General features: G+C 40.5%; 1 protein-coding gene across 1 annotated transcript in view; it reads left to right on the top strand.

Annotated features, from left to right (window-relative positions):
• The first annotated feature begins 301 nt into the window (after window positions 1-301).
• LOC121819636 (olfactory receptor 2Y1-like) overlaps window positions 302-19,703 on the top strand; it is a 28,315-nt gene continuing 8,913 nt past the window's right edge. The window contains exon 1 of the mRNA XM_060415723.1: window positions 302-19,167. The gene's annotated coding sequence lies outside the window, so the exon portion shown is untranslated. The remainder of the gene's footprint in view (window positions 19,168-19,703) is intronic.

The following is a 19,703-nucleotide window of genomic DNA, read 5'->3' as shown; positions in this document are numbered from 1 at the left end:
GGCAGTCAGGAGGGTTTCCTTGACCCCAGAAATCATCATCTTATCTGTTTACTCTAGCAGGGCTCAGCTCCTGCCATTAACTTTGTCCTTTGAAAACAAAGCTTCAATTTTACTCTGCTTGACAAACACCCGCTGTCCAGCCCTGGGACCCACCTACCTCCTACCTCAGTCCCTCCCTGGAACCTTGGTGACTGACTGATATGGTGCTTGCAGGTCCCAAGTTCCCGAGGGTGGAGGGTTTGTCTGTGAGATGTGCAGGGTACAGCTGCCCACAGGTGGCCTTGTGGGGACCTGAGGTGTTTGTGGGCCTGGAAGTGGCTTGGACAGCCCACCGCTCCTCTGCCTTGGCTTTGGCGTTTCAGCCTCTGCCAGTGACCCACAGCCCTTCCTCCTCCACTTCCTGCCATTCTCTTCAACCACTGCTATTTCCGCCTTCCATCCACTCCAGAAGTTTCTCAGCCTTCGTCCTCTTATCTGGGTCATCCTGGTGGGATCTCATTCGTGGGCCCAGTTACCCCCAGCGTACACAAATGTGTTGGGTAGAGTCTCTGACCAGGGTTCCCCTGAACCTTTGTTTGGTACATTAGGGTTTGTTTAAAACTAGACCAAGGCTGGGGGTTGCAGCTGGGGGTGTGGTAGGCAACCAGGGATGGGCTGCAAGCAGAGGATTTGAGGATAGGGGTTAGGGCCAGTGGAAGCTGGTTAGGGAGAGGTGGGAACTGTTAGATGGTTAGCTACAATGACTTGTAATCTGTTGTAGTTTTTTTTTACAATAACCTTTTAAAGTGAAAGGTATCATTCACTAACACTTTTTTTTCATATTACAAACGCAAAACATGTTCATTTTAGAAAACAGAAAGCAAAGAATAAAACATTCACACTTACAATCCACCACCCTCATCTCTATTTACTGTCAGACTTCTTTCTCATATAGTAGATAAGTAGATAAATCACCTATAAAGTCATAAAGTTACATAAATATTTATTTAGCTTTATATAAGTTAAATATTTATATATATCCTATATATTGTTTTATAACCATATTCACCTTCACCATAATTATGATCATTTACCCTTTTCCTTAAATATCTTTAACAAACACTTGGAGTTTCAGGCTTCCTGAAAGGATTTCCTTAGAGATAAGTGGTTTGCCTCCAGCCCAGTTGGGGCCTTGAGTTTCTGTCGGTTCTCCCATACACCTCCATCTAGGGTCAAAGGTTAGGGCCCTTCCTGATGTGGGAATATGCACCACATTTCCTGTCTTTTGAAAGAAGTATATTTGACTTCTTCTGTTTCATCTTTTTTTCCTATTTATTAAGCATTCTGAAAAATATTTATTTTATTCATTTGTCTGGGCTTCCCCAGTGGCTTAGCAGTAAAGAATTCACCTTCAGTCTCTCAATCAGGAAGATCCCCTGGAGAAGGCAATGGCAACCCACTTCAGTATTCTTGCCTGGACAGTCCCACGGACAGAGGCATGTGGTGGACTACAGTCCATGGCATTGCAAAGAGCTGGACACAACTGAATGACTCAGCACATGTTTATTTGGCTGCACTGGGTCTTGGCTGCAGCACGAAGGCTCTTCCATCTTCGTTGTGGCATGAGGGATCTTTAGTTGTGGTAGGCAAACTCTTTAGCTGCAGCTTTGGAATCTAGTTCCCTGACTGTTGCAGGAAGGAAGCCAATTCTGACTCCATGTTGGAACTGTTTCTTTGACTTGCTTTTCATTGCTTTTATTATAATCACTCATAATGGCCCACGTCAGAGAATCCTGCTTCTCTGCCTGACTATTTAACTAAAGGGCCTTTGTTCAGAACCCTGTCCACCTGTGGATGGCGGGAAGGAAGAACTCAACACATCCCCTGCCTGAGACTTGCCATTCTAGGAGATGTTTGCAAAATTAATGGCCTTTTTACTTTGCTTCCTCACCTCCCCCATCTCTGATCTATAAAATAATCTGGCATCCAGACCCCATAAGATGGTTACTTTAAGGCACTAGCCTGTCATCTTCTCCATCTGCCAGCTCCCTGAGTAAAGTCTCTTCCTTGCCTCAACACCTTGTCTCTCAGATTCATTGGCCTGTCGTGCAATGAGCAGAGTAAGCTTGGACTCAGTAACATGACCAGGGGTCAAACCTGAGCTCCCTACATTGGAAGTGTGAAATCTAAGCTACTGGACTACCATGGAAATCCCCCCATCGCCTGTCTCAAGGCACAGAATCTTGCTTAACTGCTTTCCATTGTTTCTGCATTTTGTTGTTGTTGTTGTTTAGTCATAAATCGTGTCCAACTCTTTTGGAGCCCCATGGATGTAGCCCACCAGGCTCCTCTGTCCATGGGATATCGCAGGCAAGAATACTGGAGTGGGTTGCCATTTGCTTCTCCAGAGGATCTTCCTGACTCAGGGACTGAACCCCTGTCTCCTGCATTGCAGGTAGATTCTTCTCTGATTAAATTTACTATTTGGAACTCAGGGAAGGCCTAGGAAGCTAGAGGTTTCTTACAAGGAGGGGTGGTGGTGGGAGTGGTGGGGATCTGCTCCCAGAAAGGCCCCACAGGGTCCTACTCTGTTTCACAGGGGTCTGTGTGTCCCTTCCAGGAGATGCACTTGTATTAAAAGCAGAGGACCTTTGCTTTATAAGGTATCAGTCTGGTTGCTGAAACAGAGACACCCAACAAGATCTGATGTTGGGCGAAATAAGATGTTTTATTTCTCATCCACTCAGAAGTTCAGGTGGGTGGTCTTTGAGGCTGCTACAGCAGACTCACACCCACCAAGAACTCAGTCTTCCATTTCGTCATTCCTACCATCTTCAACACATGGTTCCCAGCTCCCAAAGATGGTGCCCTGGCTCTAGCTAGAAAGGAGGAAAAGAGAAGGGGAAGACAAGCCTCTTTCTTTTTAGAATGAAACCTAGAATTTGTACATATCTTCTTTCCTCATTCTCCACTCACCAGAACTTGGTCTAGTTCCCCTACTTGCAAGGGAGCCAGGGAAATGGAGTGGCAGCCTTATGTTCAGCTAAACTTTTCTTACCACTTGGGACCAGCCACCTTAGCCTATAGGAAGCTATGCAGTGGGTGGGAATGAGGTCCCAGGTCATGAAAAGGGACCTGGCTTCTGCTTCACTTGCTGGCCCGCACACACTCTGAGCCTTGAGTGGGGCTCAAGCTCAAGCCCTTGTGTGGGGCTGCCATGTAAGAAGTCTGATGACCCCTAAACCGCTTTGCTGGAAAGGGTTCAACCATGTGAGTCAGTCACTTTGCATAACCGGTCTGGGAGCCTTTAGGTGTCTGCTGCCCTGCTGACACCTACCTGCAACTGCATGGGACACCCTACGTGACAAACACCCAGACAAACCCTTCCTGAATTTATGACCCATTGTAAGCAAAGTGGTTGTATTATGATGCTAAGTTTTGGGGCAATTTGTTAAGCAACAGTAGTACCTGGTACTTGTCTTGTTTTCATCCTCAAACTTTTTTTTTTCCATTTTATATTCAAAATATGCCCCAAGTTTTTATTATGAAAAATTTCAAACCCAGAGAGAAGTTGAATTACTAGTACCAAGAAGACATAGTCCACTGAGATGGTATGACAAATAGTGTTTTGTCAGATGGCAGACATATAAAATTTTCTATACCATTTGAGAGAAAGTTCTTGCAGTTGAAGCAAAGAATTTTAACCAATAGACCATCAGCGAAGTTCCACATTTTTTCTGATCATATAAGTAATATTTGCTCATTGTATAACTTATAAAATATATAAAAATAAAAAGAAAATAAGGTTCATCTATTAACTGTCCTGAAGCAAGTTTTTAATTTGAATTGTCTTCATAGAGAAGGCGCGCCCTCTGCTGACAGTAGGGTGAATTGTCAGGTAGTGGAATTTTTATTTATTGTACACCATCTCTTGGGGATTTTGTTGAATTGATTCTTTAGACTTATGAATGAATCAGGAAAGCTGAGTTTCTGAAATTGCAGACCTGAGCCCCAGAGCCACCTACCTGGGGATTTTATCAAAGTCTTAGGTGACGCCTCACCTGAAACAAGTAGTCTGACATACCATTCCTTGCTAAATTGCTTCCTTTTATTGTCCAGAGATAGACTTCCATCCCCAATCCATACCCTGCCAGTGCTACGTCCAATTACATGGTACAGACACGTGGTTCTGAGGTAGGAGGGTTCTGGGTCCCTGGGATGGACAGCTGGTGTTTGTCAAGTACAGTAGATTTTAAGCTTTGTTCTCACCCAGACACTCCAAGGACAAAGCTAGTGGTGAAAGCTGACATCTGCTGAAGTAAAGAGATAACCTCTTATCTCTTCCTGAGCTCATGGAAGACTTTCCTGTCTGCACATGAGCAAGAAAGCTTCTTAGGGGTCAGAAAGGGGGGACCCACCCCTTAATTAGTGTGGATATGCACCCACAGGCCTCTTCAGTGGAATCCCTCAAGGCAAAAAGTTGCACACACATCTTCGGGAGGGTCCAAAGGCCAGTCAGGTGTGAAGAAAGAACCAAACTAGGTGGCCAAAGGAAGCAAAGACCCAGAAGGACTGTCCTACATAAGTGATTTCAATCACCTCTTTACTACTCTTCTCATTCAGGACACCCACACTCCTCTCCGCGTGTATATTTCTACCTGGCTTCTGACTTACGGCTCTCCTCCTCATTAGAGAGGATGCCCATTCCCTTTCCCGCTGGGTGTGTATTTCCTGCCATGCTTCTGTCTTAAATAAACAGCTTCTCTGTGTGCTCTCACTCTGTTGTGCTGTGTTTCTAATAATGAACTTTGTACCGATTTTACAATTTTTGTCTCCTTCAAACATTCTTGCTTTCAAAGAGGTTAAAGAGCTGGGCCACTTTGCTTCTAGCCTCTAGCCCTTGCTGGCCTAATGGCTAGGATTCCAGGTTTTTACCCCGTGCTCAGTTCCTTGGTAGGAACTAAAATACCTCTTCAGGATCACTCACTGCTGTCTCTCTGAAGTCAGTTTCAGTACCTCTCTCCCCAAACTGAACTAATGACTGTTTCTTCCTAGATTCTTTTTTTTTTCACTATTATTCCCTTGATCCATCCTTCCTATCCCCTTTTCTCCAACCACATCTTTTCTTCTTTACACTTTCCACCTTCTAGGGCCTTTGGTGTAAGTTCACTGCACTTTTGTGTTTTTTTTTTTTTTTTTTTCTATCAACTTCCGCCTTACTGAAAAATAGCAAATTCATGTATTCACATTTATACAGCAAGGCCTCTGTAAGCTTTATGAAAAGAATATCCTTGGACTTCCCTAGTGGTGCAGTGGTTAGGAATCTGCCTGCTAATGCGGGGGACATGGGTTCCATCCCTGGTCCAGGAAGATTACAGATGCTGTGGAGCAGCAAAACGCAAGAGCCACGACAACGAAAGCCCACGCATTCTCGGGCGGTGAGACACAGCTACCGAGCCTATGTGCCAACACTCCTGCAGTCCATGTGCCCGGAGAGCCACACACTGAAACTACCGATCCTGCTCGCTGCAACTAAGGAAGCCCGCATGCCTAGAGCCTGTGCTTTGCAACAAGAGAAGCCGCCACGGTGACACCACAGTGAATAATAGCCACTGCTCACCACAAGTAAAGAAAGCACGGATGCAGCAATGAACACCCAGTGCAACCAAAAAAAAAAATTTAATTAATTAAGAAAAGAATATTCTCTTTCTCTCCCTTTCTATTCCCACCTCCTCTTTCCCTCCCTCCCTCCTCAGAGGAAGTCACACTTTCCCTGGAAATAGTAGTATGCCTGCAACCTTCAGGAGTTGCGAATAGCCATCACAGTAGCTCCTACTCAATTACCTTGATGTCTGACTCCACTCCACAGTAGGTAGGAACTAAAGTGATTTTAGTTACAGCGAATTAATAAAGTACTCATTTTCAAGGTTGATTGACATACCCCTTCTATCAGGAGATATTTGAGGAAGATAGTTGGCTTTGTGGTAAGAGTACTGTAGGGAGAATGAAGGAGGGAGTGAAGCATTTGAACATTCCAAACACTGGAAGCATCAATGTAGAGCGGACTGATGTGCAATGAAGAGATGGGGCCCGGTCGCTCTCAGCTCTTTTGGCCAAGAGTCTTGCCTTGTTGCCTTATTTTGCCTAAGTCCCACAGCCTCTTCTCAATGGGCTACAGAGCCTAATGCTATGGAATGTGAAACAGTCTCAAGTCCTCTGCTTGTTCGGCACGTGGCGATCCATGACATGACCTCTAGAGGAGACCCAACTCTCTTAGTGTCTCCATTTAAGCTAACCTCAACCTGTTCTCATCTTAGCTCCACTTGCAGGTGGGGAGCCTTCTTGAAATACCTGATCTCTGCCACTGCTCATGATGTCAGACCCAGACCATTGCTCTGCTGCAGGCCATACAGCGTTCTTGTGCAACAAACATATGGAAATAGATAAGCTCCATCTAGACAGGTCTCAGATTGTAGTTGTTTTTCAAAATACTCTCCTTCCTAGTATCCTCCAATGTTTGGCAAAGTGACATAGACAGGGCACACGTTTTTATTTTGCAAATTGAAGTATAGATCATTTATAGTCTTATGCTGGTTTTAGGTGTCCAACATAGTTATTCAATATTTATGTAGGTTATACTCCATTTGAATTTGTTGTAAAATATTGGTTATATTCCCTGTGTGACACATTACATCTTTGTATCTAATTTATTTTATATCTAGTAGTTTGTACCTCTTAATCTCCTACCCCATAAAGCCCCTCCCTCCACCACTTTTCCTACTGGTAACCACTATTCTCTATATTTATGAGTCTGTTACTGCTTTGTTGACTGTACTACTGTTACAGTCATTTGTTTGTTTCATTTTTTAGATTCCCCAGATGAGTGAAAACATATATTATCTGTCTTTCTCTGACATATTTCACTTGGAATAAAACTCTCCAGATCCATCCATGTTGTTACAAATGGCAAATGTCATTCTTTTTATATCTATCTTAACCTATATCTATAATTAGATATATAATTTTATATACTCCTAGTTGTATCTCTCTCTCTTTACATATATATATATCTTGCATCTTTATTGATCAATCATTAATGGACACTTAGGTTGCTTCTAAATATTGGAATTACAAATAATGCTGCTATGGACATTGGAATGCATGTATCTTTTTGAGTTATGGTTTTTATTTTCTTCAGATATATACCCATCATGGAATAACCACATTTTAAGCTTTTTGGGTAACCTCCACACTATTTCCCATAGTGGCTGCATTTATTTTTAATTGAAGAATAATTGCTTTGCAATTTTCTGTTGGCTTTTGCTGTACAACAATGTGAATCAGCCGTAAGTATACATATGTCCCTCCCTCTGGAACCTCCCCTCCACCACACCCTACCTCACCCCACCCTTCTTGGGGTTGTCACAGAGTCTCGAGTGGAGCTCCCTGTGTTATACAGCAACTACCCACTGGCCATCTGTTTTACATATGGTAATGTGTATGTTTCAGTGCTACCCTCTCAATTGCCCCACCCTCTCCCTCCTCTGCTGTGTCCACAAGTCTGTTCTTAATGTCTGCATCTCAGTTTCTGCCCTGCAAATAGATTCATCAGTACCATTTTTCTAAATTCCGTATATATGTGTTAATATATGAGTTTTTTTCACTTTCTGACTTACTTCACTCTGTATAACAGGCTCTAGGTTCATCCACCTCACTAGAACTGACTAAAATCTATTTTTTTAATGGCTGAGTAATAGTCCATTGTTTATATATACCACTACTTCTTTATCCATTCATCTAGTCAGTGGACATCCAGGTTGCTTCCAAAATTTTGGAGATTTAGCCTCAGCATCAGTCCTTCCAAAGAATATTCAGGACTGATTTCCTTTAGGATTGACTGGTTTGATCTCCTTGCAGTCCAAGGGACTCTCAAGAGTCTTCTCCAACACCTAAGTTCAAAGGCATCAATTCTTTGACACTCAGACTTCTTTATGGTCCAGCTTTCACATCCATACATGACTACTGGAAAAACCAAAGCTTTGACTGGATGGACCTTTGTCAGCAAAGTAATGTCTCTGCTTTTTAATATGCTATCTAGGCTTGTCAGCTTTTCTTTCAAGGAGCACATGTCTTTTAATTTCATGGCTGCAGTCACCATCTGCAGTGATTTTGGAGCCCAAGAAAATAAAGTCTTTCACTGTTTCCATTGTTTCCCCATCTCTTTGTTGTCATGAAGTGATGGGACCAGATGCCATGGTCTTAATTTTTTGAACGTTGAGCTTTAGTCAGCTTTTTCATTCTCCTCTTTCATCTTCATCAAGGGACTTCTTTAAGTCCTCTTCACTTTGTGGATATCTGAGGTTGCTGCTATTTCTCCCAGCAATCTGGATTCCAACTTGTGATTCATCCAGCCCAGCATTTCGCATGATGTACTCTGCATAAAAGTTAAATAAGCGGGGTGACAATATACAGCCTTGACAAATTCCTTTCCCAGTTTTGAACCAGTCCATTGTTCCATGCCTGGTTCTAACTGTTGCTTCTACATCTGCATACAGGTTTCCAAGGAGGAAGGTAAGGTGGTCTGGTATTCCCATCTCTTGAAGAATTTTCCACAGTTTGTTGTGATCCACACAGTCAAAGGCTTTAGCGTAGGCAATGAAGAAGAAGTAGATGTTTTTATGGAATTCTCTTGCTTTTTCAATGATCCAGCAGATGTTGGCAATTTAATCTCTGGTTCCTCTGCCTTTTTAAAGTACAACTTGAACATCTGGAAGTTCTCAGTTCGTGTACTGATGAAGCCTAACTTGGAGAGTTTTGAGCATTACTTTGCCAGCATGTGAAATGAGTGCAATTATGTGGTAGTTTGAGCATTCTTTGACATTGCCTTTCTTTGGGATTGGAATGAAAACTGACCATTTCCAGTCCTATGGCTACTGCTGAGTTTTCCAAATTTGTTGGCATATTGAATGCAGCACTTTCACAGCATCATCTTTTAGGATTTGAAATAGCTCAGCTGGAATTCCATTACCTCCACTAGCTTTGTTTGTAGTGATGCTTTCTAAGGTCCACTTGACTTCACACTCCAAGATGTCTGGCTCTAGATGAGTGATCAAACCACCATGGTTATCTGGGTCATTGAGATCTTCTTTGTATAGTTCTTCTGTGTATTCTTGCCACCTCTTCTTAATCTCTTCTGCTTCTGTTAGGTCCATACAACTTCTGTCCTTTATTGTGCCTATCTTCACATGAAATATTCACTTGGTATCTCTAATCTTCTTGAAGAGATCTCTAGTCTTTCCCATTCTATTGTTTTCCCCTATTTCTTAGGAAGGTTTTCTTATCTTTCCTTGTTATTCTTTGGAACTCTGCATTCTAATGGGTATATCTTTTCCCTCCTTTGCCTTTTGCTTCTCTTCTTTTCTCAGCTATTTGTAAGGCTTCCTCAGACAGCCATTTTGACTTTTTGAGGTTTTTTTTTTTCCTTGGGAATGGTTTTGAGTACCACCTCTTGTACAGTATTACAAACTGCCATCCATAGTTCTTCAGGCATTCTGTCTAGCAGATCTAATCCCTTGACTCTATTTGTCCCTTCCACTGTATAATCATAAGGGACTTGATTTGGTCATATCTGAATGGTCTAGTGGTTTTCCCTATGTTCTTCAATTTGAGTCTGAATTTTGCAATGAGGAATTCATGATTTGAGCCACAGTCATCTCCTGGTCTTGTTTTTGTTGATTGTTTAGAGCTTCTCCATTTTCGGCTGCAAATAATATAATCAATCTGATTTTGGTATTGACCATCTGGTGACGTCCATCTGTAGAGTCATCTCTCGTGTTGGAAGAGGGTATTTTCTATGACCAGTATATTCTCTTGGCAAAATTCTGTCAGCCTTTTCCCTGCTTCATTTTGTACACTACTCCAGGTATCTCTTGAATTCCTACTTTTGCATTCCAGTCCTCTGTGATGAAAAGAACATGTTTTTTTGTGTGTGTGTGTTAGTTCTAGAAGGTCTCACACGTTCATAGCACTGTTCAGTTTCAGCTCCTTCAGCATTAGTGGTTGGGGCATAGACTTGGATTACTGTGATATTGAATGGCCTACTTTGGAAACAAACACAGATCATTTTATTGTTTTTGAGACTGTACCCACGTACTGCATTTTGGACCCTTTGTTGACTATGAAGGCTACTCCATTTCTTCCAAGGGATTCTTGCCCACAGTAGTAGATATAATGGTCATCAGAATCAAATTCTTCCATTCTGGTCATTTTGGTTCACCGTGTCCTAAAATGTTGATGTGCACTCTTTCCATCCCTTATTTGACCACTTCCAATTTACCTTGATTCATGGACCTAATATTCCAGGTTCCTATGCAATATTGCTCTTTACAACATTGGACTTTACTCCCACCACCAGATATATCCACAACTGGGCATTGTTTTCACTTTGGCTCAGCCTCTTCACTCCTTCTGAAGCTGCTTTCAGCTCTTCTCTAGTAGAATATTGGGCACCTACCAACCTGGAGAGTTCATCCTTCAGTGTGACATTGTTTTGCCTTTTCATAGTGTTCATCAGGTTTTCAAAGAATACTGAAATGGTCTGCCATTCCCTTCTCTTACAGACCACATTTTGTCAGAACACTCCACCATGACCCATCTGTCTTGGGTAGCCTTACATGGCACAAAGCAGTGTATATATGACTTCCCCAAAGTCCCTAACTATCCCTTCCCTCTAGCAATCATGAGTTCATTTTCTAAGTCACTGAGTCTCTTTCTGTTTTGTAAGTAAGTTTATTTGTATGATTTCTTTTTAGATTCCACATATAAAGGGTGTTATACAATATTTCTCCTTCTCAGTATGACTTACTTTATTTAGTATGACACTCTCTAGGTCCATCCATGTTGCTGCAAATGGCATTGCTTCATTCTTTTTGATAGCTGACTAATATTATGCTAAATGATCACATGGACCACAGACTTGTATAACTCAATGAAACTATGAACCATGGAATGTAGAGCCACCCAAAATGGTTGGGTCATCGTGGAGAGCTCTGACAAAATGCGGTCCACAGATGAAACAAATGGCAAAGCGCTGCAGTATTCTTGCCTTGAGTACCCTAAGAACTATGAAAAGGCAAAAAGATGACACTGGAAGATGAGCCCCCCAGGTTGGTAAGTGTCCAATATGCTACTGGGAAAGAGTGGGGAAATAACTCCAAGAAGAATGATGAGGCTGAGCCAGAGTGGAAATGACACCCAGTTGCGGATGTGTCTGGTGGTGAAAGTGAAGTCCAATTCTATAAAGAACAATATGGCATAGGAACATGGAATGTTAGGTTCATGAATCAAGGTAAATTAGATGTGGTCAAGCAGTAGATGGCAAGAGTAATCATTAGCATTTTAGGAATCAGTGAACTAAAATGGACAGGAATGGGCAAATTTAATTCAGATGACCATTATATCTACTGCTGTGGGCAAGAATCCCTTACAAAAAATAGAGTATCCCTCATAGTCAACAAAAGAGTTGACAAAAGAGTTCAACAAAAGAGTTGAAATGCAGTACTTAGGTGTAGTCTCAAAAATGACAGAATTATCTCTTTCATGAGCGGATAATTGGATTAAAGCTTTATTGAGCAAGGCCATGCTCACCAGAGCAAGACCCAGTTTTTCCCACCGCCAGTCCCTCCAATCAAGAAGCTTATACAAGCTTCTTTGCTTCATCCATCAGAAGGCAGACAGAAGAAGCAAGAAGAAGCACAGTTCCACAGCACCTAAAACAAAAACCTTATTACAGAAAGTTAATTGTGTAAAAAGCAGAAAGTTATGTCCCAGATGAAAGGACAAGATAAAATCCCAGAAAAACAATGAAATGAAGTGGAGATAGGCAACCTTCCAGAAAAATAATTCAGAATAATGATAGTGAAGATGATTCAGGATCTTGGGAAGATAATGGAGGCAAAAATTGAGAAAATACAAAAAGTGGCTACCAAAAATCTACAAGGACTAAGGAGCAAACAAACAGAGGTGAATGATACACTAGAAGAAATCAACAGCAGAATAACTGAGGGAGAAGAACAGGTAAATGACCTGGAGGACAGAATGGTGGAAATCACTGCCACAGAACAGAATATAGACAAAAAAATGAAAAGAAATGAAGACAGCCCAAGAGACCTGTGGGACAACATTAAACACACCAACATTCACATTATAGGGGTCCCAGAAGGGGAGGAGAGAAAGGACCCAATAAAATATTTGAAGAGATAATAGCTGAAAACTTCCCTAACGTGGGAAAGGAAATAACCAAGTCCAGAAAGCACAGAGTCCCAGGCAAGATAAATCCAAGGAAGAACACACCAAGACACATAGTAGTCATACTGACAAAAATTAAAGACAAAGATAAAATATTAAAAGCAAAAAGGGGAAAATGACAAATAACATACAAGGAACTCCCATCAGGCTATCAGCTGATTTATCAACAGAAACTCTACAAGCCAGAAAGGAATGGCACAAGATATTTTAAATGATGAAAGGGAAGAACCTACAACCAAGAATACTCTACCCATCAAGACTCTCATTCAGATTTGATGGAGAAAACAAAAACTTTCCAGACAAGAAAAATTAAGAGAATTCAGCAGCACCAAACCAGCTTTACAACAAATGTTAGAGGAACTTGTCTAGGTAGGAAACACAAGACAAGGAAAAGACCTACAGAGAATAAAGCCAAAACCATTAAATGATAATAAGATCATACATATCAATAAAATTACCTTAAATGTATATGGATTGAATGCCTCAATCAAAAGACATACACTGGGTGGGGGGATGAAAGCATGTGCCTGCATGCACTTCCCCTTACCACATCACTCTGCTTGACACCACCCCCCCAATCATATGTAATTATTTTATATTGTTAAGTTAATCATGCTCCCATGATGGCTTGTAATTATAATTATCTTTTATATTCTGTGTTTATTGATTGCAAAAACTGATACACATCTTTCACTATTGTCATTATGTAAATATTACTCACTTAATACCATCATTTCATGATTGGTCAACAGAAAAATAATAGGACTCTATATCATCAAAACTACAATTTAATAGAAACACTTGTAATCACTGTTTAAAATCCAGATGCATCAGAATTGTCTTTAAATAGTTTGAAAAATACAAATTTTTGCCCCTAGGTATTGCTTTTTCTCTACAGAGCTCCAGATATGTTTCTAATGAGTAGCCATGTTTAAAAACAGCTGGACTATATGATGATCTTTTACTTTTACCTAGCTTATTTCACATTTTCTATTTCATATTCAGTGCTCCCATTTAATTTAGTTTATGTTTTCCAATTTTTTCATCTCTTTTTTTTTTGATGTTCTTTCTCTAGCGTTTATCAAATGTTGTAGAAAAGCTTTTGTATACATATGTAAATAATTTATACAATGTATATATTTTAGAAAACATATACATTTTTGCCTAACTAAAAAATTTATGACATTTTGATTTCACTTGTTTGACTTAGTATGAGAAGAATGCTAGATTTCTAACTTAAAAATTAGGTATGCACAAGTAACAAAGATTTACTGTACAGCGCAGGGAACTATAGTCAATATCTTATAATAACCTATAATGGAAAATAATTTCAAAAATAGTATACATGTATAACAGAGAAGGCAATGGCACCCCACTCCAGCACTCTTGCCTGGAAAATCCCATGGACGGAGGAGCCTGGTAGGCTGCAGTCCATGGGGTCGCTAAGGGTCAGACACGACTGAGCGACTTCACTTTCACTTTTCACTTTCATGCTTTGGAGAAGGAAATGGCAACCCACTCCAGTGTTCTTGCCTGGAGAATCCCAGGGATGGGGGAGCCTGGTGGGCTGCCGTCTATGGGGTCACACAGAGTCGGACACGACTGAAGCGACTTAGCATACATGTATATGTATAACTGAGTCACATTGCTGTGCACCTGAAACATTTAAAGTCAACTATGTTTCAATAAAATATGCATATTAAGACCAAAAAAATTGTATTAAAGGCATATGTACTTGCATATGTGTGCACATGTGCCTCATAAATAAAGTGAGAAATCAACATAGAGATTAGGAGACTTTTGTAATGTACATAACATAAAAGTAATGAAAAATATATTTGCAGATAAATCCTGAAGCAAGTTGAATAGCTGATGACATGCAAGAAGATGCTCAACTTTGCTAATAATCAGTAAAGTGTAAATTAAAATGACAATGAAGTGAAATTTCATATCCATCTGATGAGGAAACATTTAAAGGTTTTTATAAAGATAGAAATAAGATAAACTCCTTAAAAATGCAATTTGTGAATACCTTTTGATGTTGATGATCATCATCTCCTATGACTCAGGAATTTTATGCTGTGATAACTATCTAGAGAAATTTCTGCAGGCAGGCACAAGAGTTATGAACAAATATGCTCTCTGCCTCACTGTTTGATGTAGCAAAATATTTGACACAATACTTCTTTCTTCAAAATTAGTGATTAAACAGTTTGTACTATGAAATTCTATGTAGCAATTAAAATGAATAAACTCCATATACCCTTCCCCTTAGCAGAGAATCATCTCCAGAGACCTGTTTTTGCTCACTCATTTATATTTATCTTCATTGCTACATATTTTTAGTAGATTGTATGGCATATCTATGTAGTCAGTGGAAAGTTATTCTGCCCTAAAAAAAAAAGCATAAAGTGCTGATACATGGCATGTACAAACCTTGAATGCATGATACTAAGGGAAAGAAGCTAGACAGAGAAAAGATTACATGTTTTAGGAGTCTATCTATATGAAATATTCAGAAAAGGTTAATCTGTATATAGAGAAATATATTAGTGCTTGCCTGGAGCAGAAGGTGACAACAGGGAGTGATAACAAATGGGCACGAATTTTCTTTTTGGACTAATGAAAATGTTCTAAAATGATGGATGCACAACTGTATGAATGTGTGAAAAGCCACTGAATTATAGACTTTAATTGGTTGAATTGTATGGTATGTATATTATATCTCAATAAAGATTTTAAAGGACTTCCCTGGTGTCTCAGAGGTAAAGAATCCACCTACAATGCAGGAGGCTTAAGAGATTTGATCCCTGGGTTGGGAAGATTCTTGCCTGAAGAATCCCATGGACAGAGGAGTCTGGCGGGCTACAGTCTATAGGGTTGCAGAGTCTGACACGGATGAAGCGGCTGAGCAAGCACAAAGATGTTAAAAGTAATATATGCTAACTGAAGCAAATAAAATTCTGTTGTCTAATAAAGAAAAATCCATCAGTATTCCTCTACTTTGATTCCCATGTGCAACATCCTTCTACTAAGCAGCATAATCACGATCAGTTTGAGATGAATCTTTTCACATTTTTCTTCATGTTTGCATAAGACTTTTGAGAGTCCCTTGTACTTCAAGGAGCTCAAACCTGTCAATTCTAAACGAAATCAAAATCATGACTATTCATTGGAAGGAATGATGCTGAAACTGAAGCTCCAATCTTTTCTGCTGGGAAAGATTGAAGGCCAGAGGGGAAGGGGTCGACAGAGGATGAGATGGTTGGATGGCATCACCAACTCAATGGACATGAGTTTAAGAAAGCTCCGGAAGATGGTGAAGGACAGGGAAGCATGGTGTGCTGCAGCCCACGGGGTCACAAAGAGTTACCTGGGTCAGAAAGATCCCCTGGAGAAGGAGATGGCTATCCATTCCAGTATTCTTTCCTGGAGAATTCCATGGACTGAGGAGCCTGGCAGGTTATAGTCCATGGGATGGCAAAGAGTAAGTGACAAACACTTTCATTTTTTTCACTATGTGTATCACCAGATACCTGCTTTGCTCACTTATACCTAGATTTAGCTTCTGGCACTGCCATGGGATATCTGAACAACTTGAACCCTCTGTGCCCCAGCATCTTCTTCTGCAGAATAACAGTGAGATTCGTAACTACCAGGCAAGGTTACTGTGAGTACTAATTGGGTTAATACGTGGAGTGCTTAGAAGAGTGTTTGGCAAATGGTAAATCTGTATATGTTTTAGCTGTGGTTTTTTTTTCTTTCATGGATAGTTATCTAAGAAGATTTTCCCCATCTACTCAGAAAGTAATCTTTTCCATAACTGTACATAGTACATTTTGTACATTTGTACAATTGTACATAATTTGTACAGCTGACTCATTGGAAAAGTCCCTGATACTGGGAAAGATTGAGGGCAGACGGAGAAGAGAGCTTCAGAGGATGAGATGGCTGGATGGCATCACCAGTGCAATGGACATGAACTTGGGCAAACTTCAGGAGATGGTGAGGGACAGAGAGGCCTGGCATGCTGCAGTCCATGGGGTCACAAAGAGTCGGACACAGCTGGGCAACTGAACAACAACAACAGCAACAACATAGTTTTTACTGACATTAATACTAATTAACTAATAGTAAAATGATACTCAGTAAAGTAATAGTGTTTAAATATTTTAATGTTTCCCTAAATGATGTTAAGCTCTCTGAGCGAGGGGAGAGACTATTGCACTTATCACTCAGATTGCAATTATTTTATGTGATATCTGTCTTGTGTTAGACAGTAGACTCAAGTACAGTCATTTTCTGCATTTATTTTTTCAGACAAAGAGAAGACACAGAACAAGTGTTTGTATTACAGTAATGTTTCCCAGGTGACTCTGATGGTGAAGAATCTGCCTGCTAATGCAGGAGATGCAAAAGACACAAGTTTGATCCTTGGGTTGGGAAGCTGCCCTTGAGTAGGAAATGGTAACCAGCTCCAGTATTCTTGCCTGGAAAATTTCATGGACAGAGGAGCCTGATGAGCTATAATCCATGAGGCCACAGAGAATCGGACACAACTGGGTGATTGAGCACGTACCATTGAATGAATGTCTACCATAGGCTGGCACTTTGTTTACAATGTATCATTAATCCACAAATAGTGCTACAAGATAGGTCATACTAACAACATCAACAACTTTTATTTTCTGAGACTCCAAAATCAATGGAGACTGTGACTGTAGCCATGAAATTAAAAGATCCTTGCTCCTTGGAAGGGAAGTTATGACAAGCCTAGAGAGCAGCATATTAAAAAGCACAGACATCACTTTGCTGACAAAGGTCTGTATAGTCAAGGCTATGGTTTTTTCAGTAGTCATATACGGTAGTGGGAATTCATCCATAAAGAAGGCTGAACACCAAAGAACTGTTGCTTTTGAATTGCGGTGCTGGAAAAGACTCCCAGGAATCCCTGGAACTGCAAGAAGATCAAACCAGTCAATCCAAAAGAGATCAACCCTGAATATTCATTACGACTGATGCTGAAGCTGAAACTCCGATACTTTGGCCACCTGATGCGAAGAGCTGACTCACTGGAAGAGACCCTGATGCTGAGAAAGAGTAAAGGCAAAAGGAGAAGGGGGCACAGAGGATGAGATGGTTGGATAACATCACTGACTCAGTGGACCAATATTTGAGCAAACTCTGGGAGACAGTGAAGGATGGGGAACCTGTCATTTTACAGTCTGTGGGGTCTCAGAGTCAGACACGATTTAGCAACTGAACAACAACTCACAGGGAAACTGAGGCTTCAGTGCATCAGGAAATCTTTTGAAAATTGTTTTTTCAGTATATTTCAAAAACTATATCTCAGTTTTATTGAGATATAGTTGGCATAGAACACTGTGTAAGTTTAAGGTGTGAAAGTGAAAAGTGAAAGTGAAGTAGCTCAGTTGTGTCCAACTCTTTGTGACCCCATGGACTGTAGCCCACCAGGATCCTCTGTCCATGGGATTCTCCAGGCAAGAATACTGGAGTGGGTTGCCATTTCTGATAATTCGATAAACATATATATTATGGAATGATTACCACAATAAGGTTAGTTAACACATCTATCACCATATGTAGTTACCATTTTTATGTGGGTAGTGAGAATTATTAATATCTATTCTCATAGCAACTTTCAAGTGTGCAATATAGTATTGTTAACTATAGTCAACATGCTGCACACTAGGTTCCCGCAACTTATTCATCTTATATTGAGAAATTTGTACTCTTTAACAACATTCATCCATTTCTGCCCACCCCCACGTGGCAATGACCATGCTACTTTCTATAAAAAAGCTTTTCAAGATCCCAAAGCTAGTCATGGCAGAGAAATTTTCTCTATGTTACATTACGATGCCTTAAATAAACACAAATAATTTTCATTGTTGAATTTCTTATTTACCACAGTATCTAGAACAGGGTTAATTGCTTAATAATTTTTGAGTGAATTAATAAATGAACACATTTTACTTTAAAATTTTGTGTATTAAAGCTGAATATAAGAAGCTAAATACTAATACTTTAAATATTGTGTATGAGAGAGAAATGTAGAACAATAAACTTGTTGTTAAGGAAATTAATATTAAATTGGATGGATGATGTGCATAAATGAGAATATATGAGCATTCTTTGAGGAGTCCAGGGGAGGAAAAGATCTGGGGTATATGTTGAACACAGTAAACTTCAAGTGAGACATGAAACTTAGTCTGAGTGGTGAGGGGCAGGTAGCATTTGGGTCAAAATAGGAGAAGTATGAAGTATCCAAGTAGCATGAGCCAAGTGAGAAGGTGTAATCTGAGGACACTATGTAGATCAGCTTGGTTGGGGCAGCATAAGGGGGATAGAGAGAATTGAGATTCCAAGGCAGATCATGAAGCACCAGAGAGTTGATCATAATTGCCACATTGGGGCCCAAAGTTCTCCAAGGTCTCACCTGGCAACAGTTCTCTCTTCATTGCTCTAAGGAGAACTTGGCAGTGCCCATGGGGGCAGAATTGGAGCACTCAGCCTTGTGGTCAGGAGATGGTCTGATAATACACCAGCTCCCTCCTGGTCTGAGTCGGTAGGGTAAGCAAGTGGGATACAGTGGCGGTGGTGGGGTGGGGGGGGGGCGTGGTATTCCCAGCTCCTGGCATATGTGCCCTGCTCAGGGAGGAAACATATGCAATCATCAGTTCTCCAGGAAAGGGACTCTGACCTAAGCCTTCCATCCCACAGACGGAGTTAGGATCAAAGTGGAACGCATCTTCTCCAGACATCTCTAGACGCCACCAGTCTTAAATGTGCCTCACATCACCTTAGAATCCAAAGAACTGAGAGGAGTAAATGCAGTAGTTGTCTTCCCTAGATCTCTGGGTGAGTACTGAGTTCCTTTGGCCTTACAATTAAAATTCATATAACTCTGGAAATATTCCATTAGGCAATTAGTATTGAGTTCCATTGTGTTGAGTCCTGGGTTTAAGGATATAAAAGTATTGAATTCATTTGTAAACCTATTTTATCACTGATGGAATCTTTACCTCTTTACCTACTCACCCACTACACACAGCAGGTAAAATAGTCTCACCTGCATCTCTTATAACTGCATAAACTTAGGGAAATCATTGAACAATGATAAGGCTTTCAGTTTCTTTATATAAAGTATAAGGTTTGGCTTAAAATAATTTTGAAGTCCCTTCTAACACTCAAATCCTATAATATCAATGGCTATAATATGTAAGGTAAACTGTGTACATCAGAGGCAGGAGACAAAGTATAGAAGCATGGTCAGAGTTGTTGAAGAGAAATCAAGGAAGTCTTCTTGGAGGAGTAGACAGCAAGACAGAATCCCTCCTATTTGGAGACAGTGTTCTGTGTAGGGAAACAGAGTTGAAAAAAGCAATTTGTTAATT

The sequence above is a fragment of the Ovis aries genome, chromosome 5, assembly GCF_016772045.2.
Source record: "Ovis aries strain OAR_USU_Benz2616 breed Rambouillet chromosome 5, ARS-UI_Ramb_v3.0, whole genome shotgun sequence".
Taxonomy (NCBI): Eukaryota; Metazoa; Chordata; class Mammalia; order Artiodactyla; family Bovidae; genus Ovis; species Ovis aries.
This window is presented reverse-complemented; position numbering and strand designations above follow the sequence as displayed.